Genomic DNA, 27,355 nt, shown 5'->3' with positions numbered 1-27,355 from the left:
GAAGCAACATGGTGCTTCTATCTCACACACTCAACTGTCATTTCAATTGTATTCAACCTTAAGTAACTTCTGTCTAGCCATTCTGAACCTTAGGGAATCAGAACCAAATGTTTCTCAAAGAATAAGGACATTCTGTAATCATTACACTAGGAATCTGTCTATCAAGCTGAACTGCCTATTTGCTTGACTATACAAAATAAATACGAATCACAAATAATGGAACAAAAATTAGCATGTTTAATTTGTCATTTTAGAAGAACTGTCAGATTTTTCCCCATGCTTTCTCTAGTTTCACTGTTCTGTTAAAACAGAGAGACTAGTCATTCATACAGGCATTTCACATCTGTTTTGGAATAATAACTAGCTAAACAGCATCTTTGGTATGAAATATCCTTTCTCATAATTATATCTATATTAGTGGAAGAGTTAAAAATGTAGCTGCCCAAAGCTTGCATTTTACCAGAGATTAAGAGCTTACAATTCAAATGTTTTATGTTGTATTCCCATAATAAATCTACAATGCATCTTTGAGAGTTTTTCCTAAATCCTAGCAAACCAAGCTATATATTTCATACATAATCTCTCCTCCGGTTTGTTTAATTTGGCAACCTTACCATTGTGCTTTCATCTTAAAAACAATGGGACTATGAGGTTGACTATCATGTCTGTATTCATTTTAGAACAGATATTGTTCAAACAAATTTATGCCATATGTGGGAATTCATTTTGCCCTCTTCAGAATAAAGTAATAAAAAATCACATTCTACTTTTGTGGTAGAAAATAAAACACGCTGTCTTAAACTGTGAGTTCTGTGGCTGTTTTGTAAAATGCAAGTTCTGGGCTGCCATATTCTCTTTTAAATTCTGCTGTTAGTCTTGAAAGTTGGGGAAGAATGATTATGAAATAAGAATCCATATTGCTTTGCAATATCCCAGGTTTCATTTAATTAGAAACATGTGTGTTTGTTTTTAAATCAAATTGCATTTGGACAACACACACTTTAAATTTAGAGGAACATTTCATGCGAAAATTGAAGTTTTCACCACCTCCAAACTGAGTAAATAGATGTTTCATGAAATTCAGGACACTTCTGGGTGTTTCCATCTGCTTGTTCACCATACAGCAGCATGCCTTCTAGATAAGCAAGTGGACAAGAACACATCATTTCAGTGTATCACTCCAGCCACTAGTCTGTTATCAGATTCCAAATCCACTTCCAGGTTTTGATACTAATCTTTAGAGTCCTCAATGGACTATTCCTTGGGAATCTTAATAACTGCTTCTTTCTCAGCAAAAAAAATCCCATGACAGTTGCATTTCACAAAGATATGGAAGGTGATGGACTTCAGGCTCAGACATGCAAGGGTGGTTTGATGGAGGGCCCTTGGATATGCAACACTGTCACCAGGGATCAGTATGAGCCTGATTGTTTTACCTTTTGAAGTATAAATGCTACACTTATAATGTGAGACTCACCACTTTGCACAAGCTTTCCCTCTAATAATGAATGACAGCTGCAGAATGCACTGGTTATATCCCACACAGCTGAAAAGGAGTCAAATATCTGTTTAAGAAGAAAATGGCATAGAGAGGGAAGTATAGGGATAAGTATTATTAAGGCTGTGAGTCTGTCACGGAGGTCATGGAAGTCACTGATTCCATGACTTTCTGTGACTTCTGCTGCCCCTGGTGTTGGCTGGCCCCTGGCCCAGCAGCAGCAGTTTGGGAGTGTGGGAGGGGACAGGGAGTTGGGAGGGGGGCGCTTACCTAGGGTTGGGGGGCTCCCTGGCTCTCACGGCCTGCAGCTCCTAGGCAGCAAAGAGGCCGGGGGAGGGCTCCGCGCCACATGCTGCTTGCACCCAAAAGCCCTGCCCATGCAGCTCCCATTGGCTGCGGTTCTTGGACAATGGGAGCTGCTGCAGCCTGCACTTGTGGTGGGAGCAGGCCGCTGAGCACCCTGACCCTTCCGCCACCTCGGAGCTGCAGGGACGTGAAGCCAGGTAGGGAGCCCTGCCAACCCTCCCCTCCAGCATCAGCTGGGGTCCCGGACCACAGGTGGCGGCCCGGCCTCTGTCCTGCCAGCAACAGCGGTGGTCCTGGCCCGGCTGCCCAGCCCTCCCCCACCAGTGGGGTTCCCCCAGGCCACTGCCCCCAGCACCCGTGGTGCCCCCAGACTGCCCCCTCCCCAGTACCCGCAGCCCCCCACCCAAGTTTTAGTCACGGGTATTTTTAGTAAAAGTCATGGACATGTCACGGGCCGTGAATTTTTGTTTACTGCCGGTGACCTGTCCATGACTTTGACTAAAAATTCCTGTGACTAAAATGTAGCCTTAAGTATTATCCTTTCAGATTGGAGTTATGCTCTTAAATTAGATATATGATAGAGATGGGATAATGTCAGAATCCTGAGCGTAAAATTGCATGCCTTAAATTAAACTCTACAGACTTCAAAGGGAGTTTTACCTGAGTGAGGACTGCAGGCTCGGACCCCTGTCTATATCCATTTCTCTTATGCAGTTGTACCTATGTTGGTCCCAGGATATTAGATAGACAAGGTGGGTGAGGTAATATCGTTTACTGGAGCAACTTCTGTATCTCAGAAGATAGCACCTTACCCACTTTGTCTCGCCATTTCTTTGAGCGTCTACTTTAAATTCACTGCATGAGAAGCTATTATCGACATGTGGAACTTGTGAAAGGTATTAAAATGTATAAAACTCTTGGGAATGTTTTATTCAGTGCCTATTTGGCTAGGCATTCCTACACCTCTGTTTTGATTTTTTTTTAAACAAACTCCATTGTACAATGTCTCTCAGGGTACGACTACACTTACCTCCGGGTCCGACGGCAGGCAATCGATGTTCTGGGATCGATCCCGGAAGTGCTCGCCGTCGACGCCGGTACTCCAGCTCAGCGAGAGGAGTACGCGGCATCGACGGGGGAGCCTGCCTGCAGCGTCTGGACCCGCGGTAAGTTCGGACTAAGGTATTTCGAATTCAGCTACGTTATTAACGTAGCTGAATTTGCGTACCTTAGTCCGAAGTGGGGGGGTAGTGTGGACCAGGCCTCAATCTGCACCAGAGTGTAGTAAAAGGAATCTTTTTCAAAAGAAGTTTTTAATAGTATTTACATATGCTATTTTATGAAAACCCAGCTGCCACAATGCAAAACCAGAATAGAGCTTCATTCCTCTCTACTGACTGACCAGGTAAGCACTATTCCTCCCTTCCAAACCTCAAACCTACCCAGGCTGTGGGGTGTGTGTTGTTCTTTATTGCGCACACTGCTGTGTCTGATGCGTCTGTCTTTGCTATGAACATTCAGGGTGCTGTGGCACACTCCTTGTTCCTCATTGGGGCTATCTATATAAATATAGATCTGTTTTAAAGCTCCAATGAGTTTTGTGCTTCACAGAGAAATGCTTGCCTGTCACAAATCTGTTTTTATTCTCTATTTGATACTAAGAACTACTCAACTGTAGTTAGTGGTACTTGCTAAGAACTAAATTCACAAGATCATCATAAATTGCCACACTTGTCTCTTGAGTATTATAAGTTGTAGTGATGAGGCTGTATCTGATTTGAGATTCACATTAACTGAAACATTTCCATAGTCTGAATATATTTGCATTCAGGGTTTTGGTTTGAGCCCTCCCCACTGAATACAGAATAATTTGTAAATCATGTGAACTTTTTTGCATAGAATCATGAGCATCACAAATTCTAATATATAAACAGTGACTCCTGAACTTGCTTAAACGCTCACTCTAATTACAGACATTATTTTCAGACTCTTCTTGCAATGTATATGTAGTGAAAAATTACTTGACTAAATGAATATTCAATTCTCTCTGCTGAGCAAACAGACACAGCTTTCTTCTAAACCTCCTCTTTCCACTGTGGCAAAACTGCTCATTTCTGTATCCTGCAATTCTGAAAAATAGATAAAGATTTTATTTGCTCTTCCATAAAGTCCCAGAAAACCAATATGAGCTTCCATGTCCCAAAGATTCTATCTGAGTACCATGCTCTGCTGGGAGCATGAATGCTGTCAATCATGATGATGGTGAATTTCAGTCAGCAATGATGTGGCTCAGCAAGTAGAATTCACACTTTGACCTGAATGTGTTCCACAAATAGGAAGCACAATTCTTGTTTTCACTAAGTTAAAAAGGAAATTTGCTGGAAAAGCCTGTGTTTTCTTGCTTTCATACCCCTTCACTGCACCACATACATTTTCAACTTTTTTGTGAAAATATTTAAATAGTTATAGTCATTATCTGTCAACAGGGATAAAAGTTTAATCCACACGTAAGGGAGTGCTCCCTTAAAATAACAAAAGGACTGAGTTCTGGAGTAGGACATTTTTTATGAATGAGCTATCATTGAATTAATTATATTAGTAAGGGCATAATCTAAAGCCCCATGAAATCCATAGAAAGACTCGTTGATGTCAATGGGCTTTGGATCAGGTCCTAAGTGACTGACAGCTATATTGTCTGTGTTTAGGCACATTTAGGCTCCCATTTCTGTAGTATGTGATCATCTCACAGTCTTTAATGTATTTGTCCTCATACTACCTCTGAATACATAACTACTAACCCATTTTACAGAAGGGGAACTGAGGCACAGAGACTTAAAGTATGTCTACACTACGATGTAAGCCCACAGCTAGTGAGTCTGTAGTCCGCAGATCCTGGGTCCTCAGCGTCCACACTATATATTTATCCTAGATTTAGAATTTCCTAACCCACATCTCACACCAGTGCTCTGGCATCTACACTACATAAGCTCAGACCTGAGTCATACTAGCATATCCCAGCCTTCCTAGCGTCCTCTACAGCTGTAGCCACTCTAGCCTTTTGTTCATGACGCAGTGGGGGAAAACTTGGCCATCTTCACTGCACATTAGGAAATTGTTGCAGCTCACCAATACATCCTGCCAAGCCATCTTCTGGGGCTGCACACTTTTGCAGCCAGCACCAGCAATATGTAGGAGTCACCATTGGAGGAACTTGTCTTGCTTGGGCTTTCGCTCCTGTTTCAGGAAATGGGCAGTGCATCAATGAGATGCATGGACATTTTGGTGGCATTTTCTGACCTACCAAAGGTGCTTGATAGAGGAAGTGGAGGATGATGATAATACCGATGTGAAAGACTCAAACTGGCTGATGCAGCTCATGGATTCTCAGAATAGCCACTGATGTCTCCTACATAGACTGGTGCTTTTGGAGCAAGGGCAGAAGCACAGACTGGTGGGATCACATCATGTGGACCTGGGATGACCAGCAGTGGGTCCAGACTTTTTGCATGAAGAAAATTACATTTCTGAAGTTTTCTGAGCAGCTTCACCTGATCCTCCAGAATCATAATACACGCATGAGGGGATGCATACCAGTCCAGAAGTGGGTTTCTATAACCATCCAGAAGCTGCCTACACCATTCAGGTACAGATACTTTGCTAACTAGTTTGTTGGAAAGTCAATTGTATGTATAGTGGTGGCGGAGGTTTCAATCAGGCATGTGATTTACCCAAAGGTGGTGGTCATAAATAATACCCCTTATCTAATTGCTGGCTTTGAGAGAATGGGGTCTTCAGACTGTGCCAGGGCCACTGGTGGGACTTGTGTCCATAGTTTTCCCCCCTCAAGGAGCACATGAGTAAATAAGACTACTACTTCATTGTTATACAGACCCTTGTAGGCCTGAGAGGCCAATTTATGGATGCCAGCATGGGCTGCACCAGAAAAGTTCATGATGCCTTTGTTTTCCACCAATAAAGAGTCGACTTTAGTAATTTTTTACTATAGTAAAGAACAAAATTGTCAGACACATAGATAAACATAATTTGTTGGGGAATAGTCAACATGTTTTTTGTAAAGGAAAATCATGCCTCATCAATCTATTAGAATTCTTTGAGGGGGTCAACAAGCATGTGGACAAATGGATATAATGTATTTAGATTTTCAGAAAGCCTTTGACAAGGTCCCTCACCAAAGGCCATTCACAAAGTAACCAGTCATGGGATAAGAGGGAAGGTCCTTTCATGGATTGGTAACTGGTTAAAAGATAGGAAACAAAGGGTAGGAATAAATGGTCAGTTTTCAGAATGGAGCGAGGTAAATAGTAGTGTCCCCCAGAGGTCTGTACTGGGCCCAATCCTATTCAATATATTCATAAATGATCTGGGAAAAGAGGTAAACTGAGGTGACAACATTTGCAGATGACAAAAATACTCAAATATAAGTCCCAGGCAGACTGCGAAGAGCTACAAAAGGATCTCTCAAAACTGGGTGACTGGGCAACAAAATGGCAGATAAAATTCAATGTTGATAAATACAAAGTAATGCACATTGGAAAACATAATCCCAACTATACATAAAAAATGATGGGGTCTAAATTAGCTGTTACCATTCAAGAAAGAGATCTTAGAATGTCAGTGTTGGAAGGGACCTCAGGAGTCCAACCTGCTGCTCAAAGCAGGACCAATCCCCTGACAGATTTTTGCCCCAGATCCCTAACTGGCTCCTTCAAGGATTGAACTCACAAACCTGGGTTTAGCAGGCCAATGCTCAAACCACTGAGCTATCCCTCCCCCCAAATCTTGTTGTTGTGGATAGTTCTCTGAAAACATCCACTCAATGTGCAGTGGCAGTCAAAAAAGTGAACAGAGTCTTGGGAATCTTTAAGAAAGAGATAGATAATAAGGCAGAAAATATCATATATAGAGAGGTCTATAAAATCATGACTGGTGTGGAGAAAGTAAATATGGAAGTGTTATGTACTTCTTCTCATAACACAAGAACTAGGGGTCACAAAATGAAATTAATAGGCATCAGGTTTAAAATAAACAAAAGGAAGTAGTTTTTTTCACACAACTCACAGTCAACGTGTGGAACTCCTTGCCAGAGGATGTTGTGAAATTCAAGACTATAACAGGGTTCAAAAAAGAAATAGGTAAATTCATGGAAAATAGGTCCATCAATTGCTATTAGCCAGGATGGGCAGGAATGGTGTCCCTAGCCTCTGTTTGCCAGAAGCTGGGAATGGGCAACAGGGGATGGATCACTTGTTGATTACCTGTTCTGTTTATTCCCTCTGGGATACTTGGCATTGGCCACTGTTGGAAGACAGGATACTGGGGTAGATGCCCTTTGGTATGACCCAGTATGGATGTTCTTATTTTCTTATATACTTTCATGGACAGGCCGGGACACTATTCCCACCAAATGACATTGTCATTAATGGAGTTTCTGTCCCCATTGTTGTTATGGGAGACCTTGCGTATCCCCTTTTTGACTTGGGTTATGAAACCATATCCTGATCTGAGAGGGTCTGGCAAAAAAAGGTTTAATTCCACACTCAGTAGGTTGTTAAATGTGTGTTGGCAGATTGAAATCCTGCTCATGCTGTCCACACAGCCGTTTGTCATCAGGGGCGGCTCTATGTATTTTGCCGCCCCAAGCATGGCAGTCAGGCGGCTTTCGGCGGCGCGCCTGCGGGAGGTCCACCGGTCTCACGCCTTCGACGTACCCACCGCCGAATTGCCGCCGAAACCGTGGGACCGCCGAAGGCAGCCTGACTGCCGCCCTCACCGACGACCCACATGCTGCCCCCACAGCTTGCCGCCCCAGGCACACTCTTGGTGCCTGGAGCCACCCCTGTTTGTCATCAATGCTATCTTTATTATTGTGGCTTGCTGTGCTATTCACAACCTTTGTAAAGCAGAAGATGAGCCATTTGCCCCTGAATGGACCTATGACTGTAATGGATTGCTGAACTGGTACATGCAACCAGAGAGTGTACATATCACAGCTGGAGAAGGATGCACCTGGGCTACAGAAGTCAGGGATGTTCTGTGCTCCCACATTATGGACTTGCATGGGCCAATGGAAGAGAGAGAATAGTAGATTCGTGAATGTGTTTGTACAGCAATGTTAACAGTAAATGAAGAACTGTCACATCACACAGTGCAATGGGGTGGGGCTTGATTGTCATGCATTTTAAGTATGGATAAGATGACTACTTATGAAATGGGGCAGGGAGGCAGTGTGTGGCAAGAACTATGAATTTTCATTATGGATTGATTGCGTATTGAGACTCTGTGTTTGGATACAGCTTCCCAGTTGTCCCTTATCACGTTTATCTTTATTATTTGAAATACACATTATGTAATGTGATGCATTGATGGTAATAAACTTTATTAATAAAATGCATGCCTTTATTTGTGATCATGCTGTATTACAAAAAAAAAGCACACAGTATTAAAGCATTGCCAGTTAAACCAGCTGCCATCAGCACACCAAAAATGTTAATAAAAAAAAGTGCATAAACTTGTCAGTGACCACTGAAACCAGTGTCAACAAATAAATACCCTAATTCTGCATTTAGAGCACACTTGCCATCCTAGCAGGTGGGTGAAGTCTGCAGTGGGTACATTTGCCTTGTCCACCTGTTATTAAGTCCCTGTTGCAAGGGCCAACCAACCATGAAATTGTCCAAAGTGTTCCTGGTCTGCGGCACATGGTATTGTGGAAAGGTCTTAGGACATGGTTCAGGCGCAGCAGGAGCCTATACTCTTGTGGCCATAAGTGTAAGCAGCCTCTCAAACAGGTCTTTCTACTATACTCTTCCTCCTTCAGTTGACGTTCACCATCCAAAAATGATACTGCAAGTCTCTCCTTGTATGGCATGGTGCACAAAAAGGGAAGGCACCATAAAGTTCTTCTCTTAGCACCTGGCACATCTTGGTGAGAATGTGCAAGTTTCTATTAAACAATGAACTTTTAAATGCTTTTTTCACTGTTGTTTTGTGCTTTCCATTCTCCATTTTGAATTCCACATAGTGTGTGGGGAGGTGACACCAAGGCTTAGGCTTGCAATAAACCATTTGTAGATAAACACTGCTGCCCGTGGCTTTTAATACATTTTGCAGTGGGTCAAAAATCATAAATCCCTCCCACCCCATATTAATGACAAAAAACATGGAGCCAGAAACTTAAAAGACTGAAGGGTTACTTCTGCCTCTGCATTCTGGGGTTAGAAGGTTACCATCCTGGCTGAGCAGGCTGTCATGAACCACTGTTGGCTCAGTGCACAGCACAGTACCCAGCACCTGATCAAACTCCTTGTAAAAGAGGTGGGATGACTGAGAGTTCCCAGAGGTTTGGTTCTCATCCCTGGTTTCCCAGTAGTTGTTCTTAAACTGCTTAATCTGCTCCCTGCAATGGTTATTGGTTCAGTAAATATCCAGTGTTTCCAGCTTCTTTGCTATTTCCTGGTATCCGTGGTCATTTCTGGAACTCTTGCTAAAGTGAAATTTTGCTTACTTTGCACCAGAGATTAACCAAAGTCTGACTGTGCTCCTGTAACCAGGTGGCAGTGCGCTTGGCAAAGGATGACTTGTTGATGGCCATTACAAATGCAGGACAAGGTTTACTCTGCTTGCAGTTCAGTGGTCAGAACAAAATGGAAGTTAAATACCAAGCAGTTGTACTTGAACTAGCGGGGGGCTGCTTCCATTTGCTAGGAGTTGAGTGGCTAGTCTTTAAACCATCAAGCTTTAAATAAGGTATGTTATACACTGCACCACTTTGTAGCAGAAAAATATACTAGAGTTTAGCATTTCACTACACTGGGGAAGGGGAAATCAATCTTGATTAAGAGTGTGAAAGTTGCTAGACTCCTGTCCCCTGTGTTCAGAGACAGCTTATGGGAACCAAAAACCTTCAGACCCTTAATATTCTCTTGCCACACTGCAAACATTATAGCTCCACTAAGAATTATAGTAATGAAACCAGCTAGCAGAATCCATTCACACAATCTGGGTTGTGTGATAGTCACAGGTTGATGCAGTTCAGCTGTGGTGCATGAGATGTGACTTTTCTTAAGCTGTCACTCATTGTTACTTATAAAGATTTGTTTCCCACAATGGAGATCATCACCCTTCACAAGGTCCTATATTGATAAAATACTGTTCCTTCTGATGGAGCCTCCTGCCCTTTGAAATCCAGACAGAGATGTTAAAGAGGGAGCACTATGCCCCAACATGCTGATGTTTTGACATAGACCCTTTCTGATATAGCCTGGCTGTCCATTAAATTACAGGTCAATCCTGCAGGTTGATGAAAAGGGAGTGGAAAGTCAAAGCACTCAGGTCTCAATATTTGCTTGGCAGGGAGGCTTAGGAACAGTGTGGAGAAACCCTCAGCAACATGAGTAACCCTATATGCAAGGAGCTACCTTGAGAGCAGAGGTGGGAAAGAGTGTGTGGCAGAAGATGGAAAGACAAGGTGTAGGTGTGTCAGAGCAATCCAGTGAATGGAAATGGTGTGTGCAGACGAGCTGATGTTCTGCCTGCTCTGGCTTGTACAATGAATTCCCACTGAGTAGCTCTGAGTTCCTCACGAAAAAGACCCTCCCCCATCCTACAAGGCAGTTGGGATTTTAAGTCTCCCGAAATCATACTAAGGAGAGGATTCTTGCCATGTCACCAGCCTGCAACATCCACACCCTTCAGCTTAATGACATTCCAAAAGACTCTTGACACTTTCAATGCACAAGGATTATGATAAAAGATGCTAAAATAGAGAAGTGCCAGAAAGCTGAAACCCAAAATTTCACCTGTAAAATGTTTCAGGGTTGGAACTCTGCCCTGATCTGACTCCTGAGTGGTGCAAAACCAGAATCTGGACCTGGCCAGCTGAGAAGTCTTCTGGTAGAGCATGGGGAAGTAAGCTTAAAGGGCATGTCTAGGGAGTGGAACACAAGCCCCTTCCACAGATTTCTCATCTGGTGTTTGGCCGCTTAGGCTATGTCTATACTGCAAAAACGATCCACGGCAGGGAGTCTCAGAGCCCAGGTTAACCGCCTTGCAGTGCTTGCAGTAGGGGGCTATAATATCAGTGTCGATGCTCAGACTGGAGCCTGAGCAATGAGACCACCCCACCCGCCCACACTGTGTTTCAGAGCTTGGGTTCGTACTAGAGCCTAGTCTCTGAAACTCAGTGAGAGGCTTGAGTTTCCAAGCCTGGACTCCAGCTCAAGCCTGAACATCTACAGTGCTAGTTTTAGCCCCCTAGCGTGAGCCCAAGACAGTTGACCTGGGATCTTAGTCTCACTGCCGCAGGTCTTTTTTGCAGTGTAGAGGCACCCTTAGGGTACCTCTCCACTATGAATAAAAACGTGCGGCTGGGCCATGCCAGCTGACTCAAACTAGCGGGGCTCGGGCTAAAGGGCTGTTTTATTGCAGTGTAGATTTCTGGGCTCAGGCTGAAGCCCGGGTTCTAGGACCCTGTGAGGTGGTAGGGTCCCAGAACTTGGTCTGCAACCCTAGCCCAGAAGTCTACACTGCAAAGAAAGCCCCATAGCCCGAGCCTGACTCAGCTGTCACAGACCAGCTGTGGGTGTCTAAGTGCAGTGTAGACATACCCTTAGAGACCATACCTGGCTGGTGTAAGGGTAACCCCTAGGCTTCTCTAACTTACGTAAGGGCTGAGGCTGGTATCTGTTGGCCCTCAGAGACAGGGAGCCACAACCAGCCTCCTTCCCTCCTGTGCTGAGCAGATGTTGGGGCTGGAAAAGATCTGGCCCTTATATCTTCTGTGACTGCCACTCAGTATCCAGGAGCTGGCTGTCCATTTCAAGGTGCCACCGGAGTCAGTCTGTGTTTTTGAATTTATTTAAATAAAATGAGTTCAAATTCATATTTTATAAGAAGACAAAGAGCTCAATAAATAAATCTGCTTCCACTTTGTGGAGAGAAAATTTAAACCAAAAACCAAACCGAAGTACAGAGGTGTGCTATGTTAAAGTTTTTATTGCTACATGCTCCGCATTTCAACAAATAGTATTAGTATTGTACAGTTTAGTGAAGGAGCAGTTAATATGGTAGAAAATAAAGCAAAAAGGTACAAGGAGTCTCTGCAACCAAATTGTATATGTGTAGGAGAGGAAGAGACTTTGACTTTGGGGGATTGCCAAGGAAACAAACACACTATTCGTTTTGTTTGTTTGAGGCTCAGGGATTGTCTGTATACAGTCTATATAACACTAACTTCTTTTGACCTTCAAAAGCCTTGCATAATGGTAGCAGCAATTCTTTAGAGGCATCGTGTCAATACATCAGTAGATTAGGTAACAAATATCATAATGCAAGAGTGTGATCCTGTTATCTTTTGGGGGTTAATTTTATCTACATTCTAGTTTACATTAGAGTCTCCTGTTGAAGTCAGAATGCAAATCTCTAGGTCGGTGATCCTCCACAATTACCAAACCCATTACTTTGTCTGTTTCCAAAATGTAATCCATGGAGTCCTAATTTATTTCATAGTATTTTTAGTACTACAAATTCTCTGTTTAATTAAACAGTTCACTCAGACAGGACAATATCCTCCCCGTTTTTTGCTCAGAAAAAAAATGCATGTCAAACTTTAGTAAACTATTTCAGAACCTAAAGATGCTAGTAATAAAAAAAGTCAAAAGATATTTTTGCCACAGTGAGGACTCTTCTTTTCCTGCTGGGACATACTGGACCCTGTTTTGTGTCCTTTGCTGGGTCATGTATTGTGATGTAGTGTGTGGGGAGGTGGGGGGCATGCAGGAGTCAATGAGGAACAATTTGGGAACAGCCAGGGTAACAAAGGGGTCAATGAAGGTGAATACGGAGGCAGTGGGGGTCACATGGGGTCATAGACATCAAGGCTGGAATAAGTTGGGTCACGGTGTCACTGAAGAGCAATTTAGAGGTTGCTGGGGTCATGTAGGGGTCACTGAAGCACAATTTGGAGGCAATGAGGGTCATGAAGTAGTCAATCAGAGTGAGTTTGAAGGAAGTAGGGTTACAGCGAGCAATGCTGGCGGTAGTGGGTCATTCGGGGGTCAATGAAGAACTATTTGGATGCAGCTAGGGTCATGGTGGGGTCATTGAAGGGAGTTTGGAGGAAGAGGGGTCACATGGTGTTACAGAGAACAAGGCTGGAAATAGTGGGGGTTATGCAAGGGTCAATAAGGAACAATTTGGGGGGTCAGGGTCACAGCGGGTCAATGAGTGCCAATGTGGAGGGCCACGTGTGGGTGACAGAAAGCAAGTCTGAAAGTAATAAGGGACAATTTGGAAGGAGCCTGGGTCATGGAAGGGTCAATCAGTGTGTGTCTGGAGGCAGTGAGGTCACGTGGGGTCACAGAGAGCAAGGCTGGATGTGGCGGGGGTTCATGCAGAGATCTATGAAGCATAATTTGGAGGCAGCCAGGGTCATAGAGGGGTCAAACAGGGTGAGTTTGGAGGTAAAGCTCTGATAAATCTCAGTTCACACATGCTCTGTAGAGACTTGTTAGATTTGGCAGCTATATTCTCAGAAGACGATGTCTGTTCTGAGCATGCTCTAGACAAGGGATGCTGGGGCTGAGCAGGACTTCCCCAGCATTTGCTCCCCTCAGCAGCCCGACACGGGAACTGAAAGCAGGGAGACTGTTTCTCCTGTGCTTCCAATGCCCCCACAGCAGGTGCGCAGGAAAAGGAGACAGCCACTCGACTGGAATACAGAGGGATGAGGAGTGCAAGGGGGGCAGAGGCAGGCTGGGGGCGGGACAGAAGAGGAATAAAGAGGTGGTAAAGACAGGCTACAGGGGAAATATGGATAGGATAAAGCAGATAGGCTGAGGTGGGGGGACATAAGGGCAGAGGCAGAGATGGCAGAGTCAATAGCCAAGGAAAAAAACATTGAGAGAGTACAGCATTGAGAGAGCACACTCCCCTCCAGAATCTAAAATAGAACCCCAGAGTCCTGACTCTCACCATACCGCTGCTGTCTATCAAATAGCTGTGAAACCCATTAGGTAAGTGTATCTCATCTGCCTCTAGTGACTGGCCCACAAAGGTTAACAGCCTGGTACTGCTCTCAGTTACTCCATCAAATCAAGTGGTAGAGGCCAGTGCTGTGGAACTAAAGGTTCCAGTTCTGCTGATGCACCATGTAGAGGTAACTATGATTCCAGATAATAGAATTTGTTTTTTTTTAAACCTAGGAAATTATATCCAAGAATGATTTTTAAAAATTGCAGCCTTATTTTATCTAAATCAAGCACTCAAGTTAGGAAATGCCCCAGCTAAGGTTGTCAATGCAATCTTAATTTGGTTCTCTTGTACATATGCTTTATGACACAGTCTTTTAATTACATGATCTCATACTGCCCAGGAAGGGGCTGAAATAAGGTTGCACAATTAGCCTTAAGTGTGGCATTTCCTGACTTTACAGTGCCTAACTTTGCAACCTTAAAGTTCTTTAAGTACAGTTGTTTTGTGTGCAATATTGACTCTGTCATGCAATCATATAGTTCTGTCTGTGTTCTATACACAGCTACCTTAATCACAATAAAGATTCTTTCTACCCCTAGTTATCTTATTTCCTTATCTTCTTTTCTTGGCATCTGAATACATTAACAATAAACCTCTCAAGGGAATAAAATTTCCATACACCAAGTATGTTCATTGAGCAAACTTCATCTATGATTAAATCTTAAAGTTATCTGGAAGAACTGGGACAATCATGAAGAATTTCCAGAAGTACTGTAGAGATTAGCAATAAGGGGTGTAACTAATGGGTTCTTTTGAATATTTATTGATTGAGAAATCAGCTGGTCAAGCTCAGGTTTGGTTTGTTCATCGTAGACTAGGTCTCTAAGGTCAAACAGCACAAACAAAAAAGGCTAATTTACCAGTTCTGGGGTACCAGACCTGTCCGCCTGCACTGGTTCAAGGTGGATTATGACACTAAGGGTTTATGCAGACTTCTTCTCCCTTGTTTATCCTATATTATAATTTTTGCAGTTAGTTCAGTCACCATTACAGCTCTACCTTCTACCCAAGTATATTTTCATTATGCCCTAATATACCCCAAATTTCCAGTGTACAAAAGGTTACAATTAGTTTTGACCTACTTTTACATGAGTTATAGTCCATCATGTCTGCCTTTACTTTTTTTCCTTTTTAGTTTTGTCTACTTATCCCTTTCTTGTGGTTTTCATTACTATCTATAACTTGTTATTCAAGTTGCTTAACCCATCATATGTTACCTTGCAAATACATATGACGTTAAAGACAACCTTAAGAGCACAACCTTTTGTTATAGATGTATAAACATATTTCCATTTGACACACACTTGAGCTCTTATTTGCTAGTAATTTTATATGAGCTCCTAGCATTACATTTTGCAGAGCTTTACAGGCGTTCTTTAGCATAGCCACAATAAATGCTTAGACCTTAGGCCTTCATATGTCAACAGCAGCCAAATTGTCTGTTGGCTTGACTCTACTGAAGTCAGTTCATTTTAGCCAGAGCAAGTGAAAATTAGCTACCAAATCATTTTGTGCAACCTCCTGCTTTAAATCGCTGCATTCAGATTCACCAGCACCCCCCCCCCCCCCGTCCCACCCTAGAGAGTCAGGAAAACAGTGCTCAGTGGGCCAAATTCCTGTCTGGTGTTACCCCACTGACAGCAAGGGATGAATTTTGCTGCTTGTTTTAATTATCATTGAAAACACCTGCAGCTTCGTCTAGTTCAAATATGGACCACTTTATTCATAGACACAAACAAGACACTTGTATTAATATACCCTAAATTGCAATATCATCATCAGTAGGCTTATTACTTTAATTTGGGCACTACACAGTCCCAGTGAACATTTAAATTGCAAGACATACTTAGCAACTGGAAGAGTCTTTCATTTTTTCAGTTCAGTTTTACTTGAACTAACTTTTAGTTGTGTCATACTCTCGGATGCATGCCACTTCTTCACCAGTGTTCTTACAAGGGGATATACTAATAAATATTGATACACTTGCACTAGCCAGAAGCTACTTATTATAAGGCATTTAAGGTTTTTTGGGGGAAATCTTTGTGGCTAGGGGTTTCTCTCAATGCACTAATCCCGCTCAGAATCATATTGATGACAAAATTAAATATGCTTTTGGCTATATTTTGTGCACAACTCATCTACAAATGAACCTTTGAGCTATGCTCATTTTTAAAAAGGATGTGCAAAGCAACAACATATTGTAAACTCTGATTTGCATGTGTAAATATTTATTTTTTCTCAGTTGGCTTTAGCTCCTTAACTCAATAGAGACTGTGGACATATACAGCATGGCCTCTTCATTAAATTTAATGAATAGTAAAATGATAGTATGTTTATTACACACCAAAGCTAGGTTAAAAGAACATTGAAGTTGCAAAGTCAATCACTCAAAGGTTACCAAATGCCAGAATTAAAGTTGCAACAAATGAGGCAGGGGTCCTACAGCCAACAGTGCTCTTCACTATCCAACCCTCATTAATCCCCAGAGTATCTCAGCACATGGATCCTGTGGAAAAAATAGCACATCATGTAATTAGACTGTATCCTAACACATATGTATAAGTGGGCTAAATTAAGGTTGCACAGGCAACCTAAAATCTGACATTTCCTAACTTTTGAGCATTTGACTTTGCAACATTAATAATGTTATTTTAACATACTTATCTGGGGTCTGTGTGTAATTTTCTAAGTTAAAAAAAAATTGAACAAACACTAGTTCCATCATGTGCCATGATATTGACACCCACCTGAGGAGTCATCAGCAGGGTTGGGACATTTACAGCCACCACACAGACGTCTTACACTTGAGGTAACTGAGTAACTGACAGCAAGTGTAAGTTGTCATCCTCTGTGTGGATCACCTTCGCCAGTGGGTTTCACAGCTATCTGTTGGCAGCAGAGGAATGGTGAAACTCAGGAATCTTGGTTCTTCTTCAGGCTCTGGAGGAGAACATACTCTAATGAGCACAGACCCTTCTGCCTCATCCCCTCCAACATGTCTGTCTCAGTCCTGTCCCCTCCTCATCTCTGGCTCCTTGTCCCTGTGCCATTCTCCTTGCCTACCCTATCTCATGCTTCATTTCTCAGACTTGCCACCCAATTGTTCATACCCAGACAATCCTAGTTTCCCCCTTCAGACTCAGCCTGAGAACAAATATTTCCTACTCCTCCCCTGTGATGCACTGTACCTCAAAGTAGGACCCAGTAACCCCTATATTCATCATTGGTATATAGTTGTGATATTTCATACAAAGCATACCTTGTGTAAGGGGACTGTTGCCCCTTACTAACATTCAGTGGGGGTGTTTTGGTTGGCTAGCTCCCTGCACTAAAAGGGGAGGGGTCGATGGGAAATCAGGACCCTGAGACTGACAGTCCCCAGGAACAATGGCGAGAGGCCAATGCTCCAGGTCAGCCTGATTGACAGGGCGGGCAGGCTAATCAGCATGACAGGAGGCCAGGGTGGGTCCCATCCTCCGTGTGAGTTGGAATTGCCTGGGTCAGACTGAGTGGGGCCGAGCTAAGGAGAAAGCAGGGGCCCAAGCTGAGCTGGAGAGCAGAACCGTGCCAGATCCAGAGGGGCCAGAGGTGCAGCCACAGAGCCAGGTGTGGTGAGCAAGTGGGGCCAGCCAAGGGGGGACCTTGGGCAAAGGGCCCAGCACAGAAAGACACCCCCAGACAAGGGCCCTTGCAGGCCAGACCGGGAGGGGGACCTTAACCTGATGGGGGGCTGACGCTGGGAAGAAGGGTCCCACCACTCAAAGCCCGGAGGTGTGTGGCCACCACCATTGCAAGTGTCCAACCCGCAGCATACCTGCAGCACAGCCAGGGCCTGAGAAGGAAATCTGGGACCTACAAGGAACAGACTGCGAAGTGCCCTGATGTCCAGAGACACTGTTTGTGATGTTCCCTGCCACAGAGCGGGGTGATGTGTTTTCCTTTAACCTCACCCATTTTTCCTTATTCTTTTCTTTAGATTAATTGTTAATTAAACAACTTGTATTTGTTTTAAATTGTATGGAATAATCAGTGGGTCAGGGAGGTGCCCAGTGCAGAGAGAGTACCCCGGAGTGGGGACACCCTAGCCCCTGTCCTAGGTGACCACAGCAGGGTTGGGGGTTGAGCCCCCCAGGAATCCTGGGCCCAGCCTTGTTGGGGTTACGAGGACTCTGCCAGACAGGAGAGTGGAAGGGGAGCCCTCAAGGGCAGGGAGGCCTCTGGGTAAAGGGAGTGGGAGTGAGGACTCAGATCCTTTCGCTAGCCCACTTCACCGGGGTAGTGCAGAAGCCAGGAAAGTTCCCCACAATAGCGGGACCATTCCCCCACTTACACTTGTAAGATACCATATAAAAGGTCATGATCTGCTGAAACTAATTCTGTCCAAATATGCATATCATTGTTGTGTATGAAGTTCTGAGATTTTACTATATGGTTGTTATTGAAATATGTTTGGGAGACGCCCACTGCTAGCTCTCCAAGGACAACAAGGAAGGTGACCCACACCAAAATGAACATTAAGTGACCATCATGAACCAGTGACCAGCAGCAGAATTGTAAACACGAGATTTACAATTCTGTAAGAGAGAGTTGTGCAAGCACCACACAATGGGGTTGCTCAATTCTGTGACTCAGCAAGGCCCACGAGGACATGCCTGGGTCTGTATCTTTCCTGGGACATGAATTGAAAGTGTCATGATTTAAAAAAAACTGGCCAAAAATTGGTCCTGTAATCCATCATATTCCACTTGCCTCTGTAGCTGCAGAGGATTGTGGAGTTAAATCAAGGGAAGAAACAGTGGGAAGTTTTCGGGGTATTACAGGGAACAAAAAGCTAAAAAGGACAGGAAAGTGTTTATTGCCCATCTCAGACTGGAGAACATGGGAGTCAAGCCTGCTGATGCAGTGGCTGGAGCTTGTGTGATGTAAGGTGTGAAGCTGGTGCTGTTGTGACATGGAGGAACCACCTTTGGCCAGTTGCTCTGCTAGGATCCAAAAACACCAGTGTAGTAAAGGAAGCTAATAGATAACAGGCCAGATCTTCAGCTGGTGATTTCAGTGAAGGCAGGATGATTTACACCAGAGAGAATCTGGCCCCCTAAGGCCCCCAGCTGACCCCCTGACTGAAAGTTCAGACAAGTAGATTTTGTATCCCAAGGTAAATACATACTTTATCAGAACATAGTTCACTTGGGGCTGAATGGCTAAAAGTGTCCTGGGCACTTTTCCATCTCTCATTTAGGAATCACACCCTATCTTCTTCCCATAATCCTTGGTTTCCTGACAAGTCAATGATACAACATTACTGTTCCTAAGTGACCTAAGTTACTTTCTCTATCCCAGTCCAGTCCATCAGTCCAGTCCTATTCATCTAGTCCCTCTAATCCATCATATTCCTTAAGTGCCTGTAACCTAGGCATCTAAAACAGTCAGATTTATATTTTATTCCAAAACACACACCATCCCTCATGAGAGGGATAGACCAGCTGACAGAATTGGGGTCTACATGAAGCTGAGATAGTACAAATTATAAATAAAGCCACCCTTCCGTTTCAAGGACAATCATTGCAATGTGGATATTTTGCTTTGTATACATTGTGTAAACCCATGACAGGCATTTAAGATTAGCCCTCACTGCCATTAGTGAGTGCCAGCAGTCTGGTTCTCCCTAGCTCTTGATGTTTACATTAAGTCAGAGCAGTTCTTGCTGAGCAGCTTTACGGCCTTGCTTGAATGGCATTGAGCGGTAACACAGAAGACAGACAATTTAGTATGAAATTGGTAATAAACAGCTGGGGGTATAATGGCAGAGGTGTTTAAAAGTTCCTTCTTAAAAATGTACACTAATGAGGCAGTCTCTTAAAAGTGTACCACTCGAAACATCTGATGGGCCCTAAATATTGATATAAAAGAAATCACTGCTTTGCAAATGGGTTTACTCTTTAGCTCCCTAATGACGGTAGAATATAATCTCAGATGGACTTTACTGCACTGTCTCAACACATAGCATTTGGGAAAAAAAAGTCTCCTGGTTCAGTTTCAGTGGTAAAAGTGAAGATACTCTGGTGCTAATGCAACATTTTATCCTACCTGACTAGTCTGGTAAGCAATTCAATTTCATGGTCTTCTGGGTCTTTAATTATTGAAGGAGAACCTGAGAACTTTTGCCACTGGGTCAGATATTATTTAAGCATATATAAAAGGAGTTAGATTGGACATTATTGTTTACCCTCTCTCATAATACAAACACAAAGGGATGCTCAATGAAATTGAAAGGCAGCAAAATTTAAAACAGGAAATCTTTTTTCCCACCAAAACAGTCAGTCTGTAGAACTCATTGCCACCGGATACCAGTAAAGCCAAAAACTTAGTAGGATTCAAAAAATTCAGACACATATATGGATAATGTGAACTTCCAGAGTTACAATAAGGATTCAAACACAAAAGCCACACACACACAAAAATCCTGGAAACTGCATATAAACACAATTGTAGCAAACACGGCTGTGCTCTTAGGGCACCATTAGCAGATTCTCAGGACCCAAGTCTGGGGGACCTGGGCATCAACCACACTACAAAATGAGGGAATTTGGATCTAAGTGCCCATGGTATTCAGACTCTGACTCAGCCTTGTAGGGTCCTGGCCTAAGTTTGATAGAATTGTGTGTAGATGGAAGTGGGGTGTGGGCCTGAGCATGGGCTTACATTGCAGTGTAGACATACCCTAGGTGACATTTCCAGGATCACTCAGGAAGTTGTTGACAGAGCAGGAAATTGAACTTGGGGTCTCCTGAAGCTCAGTCTAATTCCTTCCCTATTAGGCCATCCTTCCTCCATTGCAATTAAGCCTTTCCTGCTGAAGAGAAATAAAATATGTACAAGAACTTTCTTTGTATGCATTTAGGGTGTTTACGGAATTAAGGCCTTGGTCTCTTTTTGAAGTTCCACAATAAACCACTGAAGTAAACTGCAAGACACAAATATCACTTCCTAAGTTTACGTAGTTTATTTTGTATTTGACAAAAATACATGAATGTCCTTTTGCTTTAAGAAGGAAAAAAAGTATTAAATTACAGAAATAAAGAAGTAGTCTTTAAAACTGCAGATGCATCTTTTCAGTGATGAGTACGCTGATCATTCTTATAGCTCCTTAACAAAAGGCATCATGTCTTGGTTGCGGAGTTCAGGTGTTTTCACCCACGTAAAACTAGTAAAAAAAGATGGAGAAATATACTAGTGATTTCTTCATAAAAAGCTGTGGGCAAATTATCTACAAGTATCCAATCCCTTTCCCACTGTAGTCACTGTATTACATTATTCATTGAATTTTAACCATTTCCCATTAAATGATTTATTCAACATGTTGTTTTGTACTACTGAACCAGCTCCACAGCTGGCTAAATAAAGTGGAATAGTGTTTAAAAGAGAGGATGGAACCCCCCCGAAGCTTCAGGGCATAAACCAAACCACTAATTGATATGGTTGGGAAGAAACGTCCCTTCTGAGCAGGTTATCCTATAATTGTCTACTGTGGGGTTTCTTGCACCGTCCTCTGAAGCTTCTGGTTGACCACTAACCGAGGTAAGATGCTGGATTAGCTGGACCACTGTTCTGATTTAGTAAGATAATTTCTATGTCAGTTAAATGACAATATTTGTTGAATAAGCTTGATTAAAATTTTAATTATTTAGGCAGCTCTACTTCAAGAGATGCTCTGTCATTCAAGGTTCTGGTTAAGTAGATGTCAGCTCTACTATTCTAAGCCTAGCAGGGTCTAGGCATTTTCTTTCCCTTCCTGAAAAGTGTGCTACTTACCCCCAATCTAACAATGCTAGTAGAACAGAAACTGAAGGTATTTTCTCCTCATTAGACATTACTTATAAATTCACAGCTGCTCTCTCCCACCTCATACTAAGGACCTTATCCTGCAAACACTTATGCTTAACTCTAAGTGTGATAGTTGTCGTATGGATTTCAAAAAAACTGTTAAACATATCTGCAATCAACTCTAAAATGCACAGCTTTCAATCTACAGGATACTTCATCACAAATTATAACAATTTAAAATCCCAATTTTTGCTCTAAATTGCATTTAAGCATACTTCACAGACTCCTTACACGAAGGTGGAGTGAATCAGTTGGTCTGAACCGAAGTTCAGATTTTGAATCAAACTTCAACTTTTGTTTGAAATTTGGAGTACAACTCCCACTTCTTTCTCCAAAAAGCACCTTCCCTTAATAAAAAACAAACCCACCTATTTTGGCAAAAAAAAAAAAAAAAAAAAAAAAAATTAAAAGAGAGCCAATCTCTGCTGGGCAGTGATCTTCAACTCTTGCAGGGAGCATGAGGGCTTCTCCAGGTTCAAAAATGAGAGTAATGAATTCTGTGGCATATCTGGGCCTGAGAACCCAAAGTCTTGAGTGGATTATCCTAAAAAAACTTTGGAAGACAGAAAACTAGAACTGAGACCACTTCCATGTGAAAACACCACAGGGTAAACAGGCCTTTTCCTTATACTTTAACAAGAGAAAGTTGAGCATGTCTTGGAGGTTACAGTGAAGGAGCTTCGATTCTGCTGTGTCAAAAGATGGATGAGAGAGAGGAGAAGGATATAGTTTCTTTTTGAAAAGGGACTGAGGAAGACGTGAGCTAGATGGAGGTTTTCCATGCTGGTGGTAGTCCAACTCTTTGGATGGATGTGGTTATCAGTCTCTGCAGTGCACTAGCTGCCCTCTGGCATACTCGAGTTGTTAACTAGAGTTGCAAAATCTAGATTAGCTTTATAGAAGAGTAGCCTATGAGCAATACAGGGACTTGTTTATCTTAAAGAGCAACCTTTTCTGCATAAACTTGCAGATTTTCAGCTTCCCAATAACACTGATTCCCTCTCTCTGCAATGTATGGTAGAGATGAGACGAGGTCATTTCTCCATACCTCAAAACACTGAAACTGGTAGCCAGTTTGTTACTGTCACAGGACCCTATTGTTTCTTGTGCCGGTTAAAAGTGATGGAAATATTCTACTGGCAGAATATGGAAGAGGTCACTTTCCTTAGTCTTGTTGGTGACACATCAGTGTATCAGCAGCCCATGTTCAAATCTGCCCTTGTGCAACATACAACAACTCATAAGTACACCACCGCTTGACAGTAACAAATTGCATTGACATTAATGTAAGGGGGGAAGGGGTTATGATCACCCACCTGATAAATATATTTATTGAAATTCTCTTGGCTAAAATCCAATTAATAAAGCTGATGAAGTTCAGATTACCATCATTTCTTCAAAGTGGAGACTTCTTTCCTGACCTGATTGCCTCACTCAAGAAACTTAGACTTCCTGTAAATTCCTTCTCTAGGAAACATGTATGATAGATTTCAACCATTCTCCTAATAAATATTGCTCTTTTGGTGACCTTAGCTGTGATATTTTTCTCTACTCAGTGGTCCACAATGAGAGGGGCTGTGGTGAAGGGGACTTACACCCTTCTGGCCTAGGCCAGTTTGGGATTAGTGGTCTCTCATGGAAAAACCCTGCCCAAAATATGAAACTTGAGTGGAAGAAGAGAAAAAGAAAGCTCTTGGTTCTGGGTCAGAAAGGAGCTGGAGTAGCCTAAGCAGCCCTGAGCTAGGAACCCTAAGAAGAGCCAAACCTGAGGACATGAAATCCAAACCAAATTTGTTCATCTCCTTGTTTGTTAAAAATCCAGTCCCAGCAAAGGGGTGAGTTTTGTCCCTGTGAAGTAGGGCAGATGGGAAAGTTAAGAGCTTAGGTCAATAGAAACACAGAAATTGTCAGTGACCTAGTACAAGTGCCAAGTTTTACATTGGATATTGTAATGGAATTATTTCTAGTACATTATGATTTAAGCCTTGATTCTCCTCCTGCTTACTCTAGTCTTAACCAGTGTAATTCCACTTACTGATGACTCTCATGAGAGAGCAAAGGGAACTGAGTCCCTAATTTGGAAAAAGGTAATAGTGCATTAGAAACTGAAAATATAAATATAAAGATATTATAAACTATTTACTAGAGGTCCAGCGTCATGGTATCTAGGCATGATAGGTGGGAAGGTGAGAGAGGGATCTGAAACTCTGAAGGGAAACAGCACACGGCAGAAGGTTCTTCACAGTTCACTGACCAGTGTGTGAGGGTGTTTTTCTTCACAGTAACTGTAGGTGGTGGATACGACAATCCTTGATGGTTTTTAAGGTGAACTTTTTCCCAGAGTATTGCTGTCAATTGAAAAGGGAATATTCTGAATACATTTATGTCAGGTAGATGAAAGCAAACTGAACTGTCCACAGACTTTGGGAATTAAACACAAATGTGGTTCACTGACAACCTGGGTTACTTTTGGATGATTGACTATATCTCCACTTGATAAAGTATTTGTGGAAAACAAGCACGATAGGAAAATGCTAGTTACTGAATGTGAAGCAGTTTTCAAGGCCTGGAGCCCCACAGGATTCATACCGCTGTGGTAGATGTGATAGGGGAAAAAAAACCCACACAGAGCCCACAATCGCCCAGTCAAGGATAGATCCAAGGCCAAAACAACACGCAAGAGATTTTTATTTCTTTTAACATCCTGTTATGAATCTACAATGCTGAAACCTCACATTGATTTTTCCTCATGTAAGAAAAAAATAAATTATCTAGGTATTTGCATCCTGCTCATCATGGTGATAGCTGAGCACAGCTCATGGACCTGGGAAACATGTCAAAACTTGGTTTTGTAAATATTAGCAATAAGTTACCAGGTGTGGGTATTGAAAGGTATAAATGATTCTGAGACCTTGATTTGTTTCCCACAAGGGTCTGAAGTTTGATAAGGGGGAAAATAAAAGTAGAAAAGTTGAGGGAGATATGCTGCCTTTTTTCTTGGTTTCTTAGATGCTGGTACTGGTACCCTGTCTCTAACATTTCTTGTATCTTTTTCATGCTACTGCTTGTTTACCTAAATATTTGTTTCTTTTACCCCTGTTAAATCATCTTGATAATATCAATCTTAATCCTAAAACCCATATAAAATCCATTATCTTCACATCTGATTTATTTTTCATTAAATAGACTTTTCCCTTTTCCTGTGATATCCACTCTATATAAACCGGTTATTTTAGTCAATGAAAGCTTTTATGGTTTCAGCAAATCAGACCAAAGAAGAATGCTACAGATGAGTGAGATGAGCTGTGAGGCATGATGAGACACTTCCCTAAGGCTTGTAGATGTGAAGCAGACCAGCAGAGCTATCATATTTGATTGATATTGTCACATTTGAAATGAAATGCTAAGATGAGCGAAATGAATGGGCAGACTAAAAGACGTGTTATATAAGGCTGAACACGAATGTCAACAAATTGCATTCCTCTTTCAGTGGCAGGATATAAAAGCCATGGCCAGCAGAGCTGACTTAGAAATACATACGTTTCATGCATGTGCGAATGTGTACATCTTTCTATATAGCCTAGATTCAATGGCATCCTAAAAAGTCTTTTCAATATATCCAAGGATGCCAGACTTGACTTTGAGGTCCCTTCCAGCCCTATTTTTCAATGAAATGCCTTTTACAGCACTTTGACCAATGGGGTTGCAGAACTGCAATCAACTACAGTGACCTGTATGATGATTGGGTTTCTTATCTCCATCTCAACAATGACTTTTTCATAAGTGGTTTAAAAAAAAAAAAACCACACACACAACAAAAACCATATAAAAGAGCAGAGCATACTTGCCAGCATCCTAATGGGGGAATGTTTAGCCAAAAACATCGAAAATGTAGCAGCACTTAATCAGAACACACAGAATAGCACTGGTTCCCAAACCATGAACAGATCTCCCCCTTTCTTCTACAGATATAGTAAAATGTATTACCCCAATAGGTATGGCTTTTGAATCATCCCTAAGGGCCAGTCTATTTGATTTCTTCTTCTGCTCTTGGGTTGCTATGGCCTATGGAATCCTTGCCCCTACAGTTTCAGACCAATAGGCAACTACTGATTTCAGTGATCAGTTTTCTACTTTATTCCATTGCTCAGCAGACTAAAAACCAGGGCTTTTGTGCAAGATGGTTCCTGGCTTCCTGGACAGGAACTATCAGAAAAAAATGAGCTGGGAATACATGGATTTTTTCCCCATGCAGCTTGAGACTTTCAAGGCACAGGAACACGTTCAGCTTAATTAACAATAAACCTGTTTGAAATGTAAACAAAAATAAACACATTTGGGGGGGGAAATCTTCTACTTTTGGACAAAATCTAATTAGCAATAACTCAAAATATTCTCTCTGTAGCTTTTAGTGAGAGCCATCAAATGCATAGAAAAGTTGTGAAGTTGAGAATTATGGTGCAGCAGTAGCTGTCTCATAGTTAAAACTGAACTCTAACACAACCTGAACAGGAGCTAACCAACTTCTGCAGTGTTAAAGCAGAACAACATCTCAAATGAATGGAATGTGTGACAGTTGGATGTGCTGATCTATTGGTATAATTGGTATAAAAGCATACAAGGTCAAGAAGGTTTTGTGTTAGACTGGAAGTTTGAAGTTGAGGAATGTATTGCTTTTTTTGGAATCTGGAGATAGAAGCAAAAGCCTTATGGAGCATTGGAGTACATTTTTGGAAGCAATATGAAGATGGAAAGGAATGAACAAGTATTCCCCCTTAATTTCTTTATTTCCATTCTGTAAGGTTTTTGGTGAATGGGGTGTGCCCAGCCACAACATTAACTGCCACTCTAAGGCCTGGTCTACACTGCCCCTTAACTTGATGTAAGTTATGTCGCTCAGGGGTGTGGAAAAAAACCCAAACCTCTCCCTCGAGTGACATAGCTTACATCGACCTAACTCAGTGTCGACATTGTGCTATGTCAACAGGAGACACTCTCCCACCAACTTACCTTCTGCCTCTTGGGAAGGTGTAGTAACGAAGTTGATGGAAGAGCGCTCTCCCATCGCATCTTCACCAGACCCACTAAATCGACACCACTGCATCGATCACAGCAGCACCTATTTAGCATATTTAGCAGTATAGAGAACCCTAGAGTATTTTGTTTGCTAATATACACATATTTTAGGGTTTTATTGACATAATTCTTAATGAGTTGGTCCTTCTCAACCTAACAGTGTTGGTCCTTCTTTTGAGATTAGCTCAAGACTAAACACTTATGCATGTGCTTAACTTCAAGCAAATAAGGGGGTACATTGACTTCAATAGGATTACTCACATACTTACATTACTCACATAGAACAGAGGTGGGCAAACTACGGCCCGTGGGCCACATCTGGCCCACAGGACTCTCCAGCCCAGCCCCTGAGTTCCTGCCCTGAGAAGCTAGCCCCTGGACCCTCCCCTGCTGTTCCCCCTTCCCCGCAGCCTCAGTTTGCTCCGCCACCGGCGCAATGCTCTGAGGGGCGGGGCTGTGAGCTTCTGGGGCAGCGCAGCTGCAGATCCCGGCCTGACCCGGTGCTCTGTGCTGTGCGGTGGTGTCCGTGTGGCTGGCTCC

At 42.5% G+C, this 27,355-nt stretch overlaps 1 pseudogene; it reads right to left on the bottom strand.

Moving 5' to 3' along the window:
• LOC135892299 (uncharacterized) overlaps window positions 1-26,804 on the bottom strand; it is a 114,653-nt pseudogene extending 87,849 nt beyond the window's left edge.
• Window positions 26,805-27,355: the final 551 nt, after the last annotated feature.

The sequence above is a fragment of the Emys orbicularis genome, chromosome 1 (assembly GCF_028017835.1).
Source record: "Emys orbicularis isolate rEmyOrb1 chromosome 1, rEmyOrb1.hap1, whole genome shotgun sequence".
Lineage (NCBI taxonomy): Eukaryota > Metazoa > Chordata > Testudines > Emydidae > Emys > Emys orbicularis.
The sequence above is the reverse complement of the archived record's forward strand: the minus strand, read 5'-3'. Positions and strand labels throughout refer to the sequence as shown.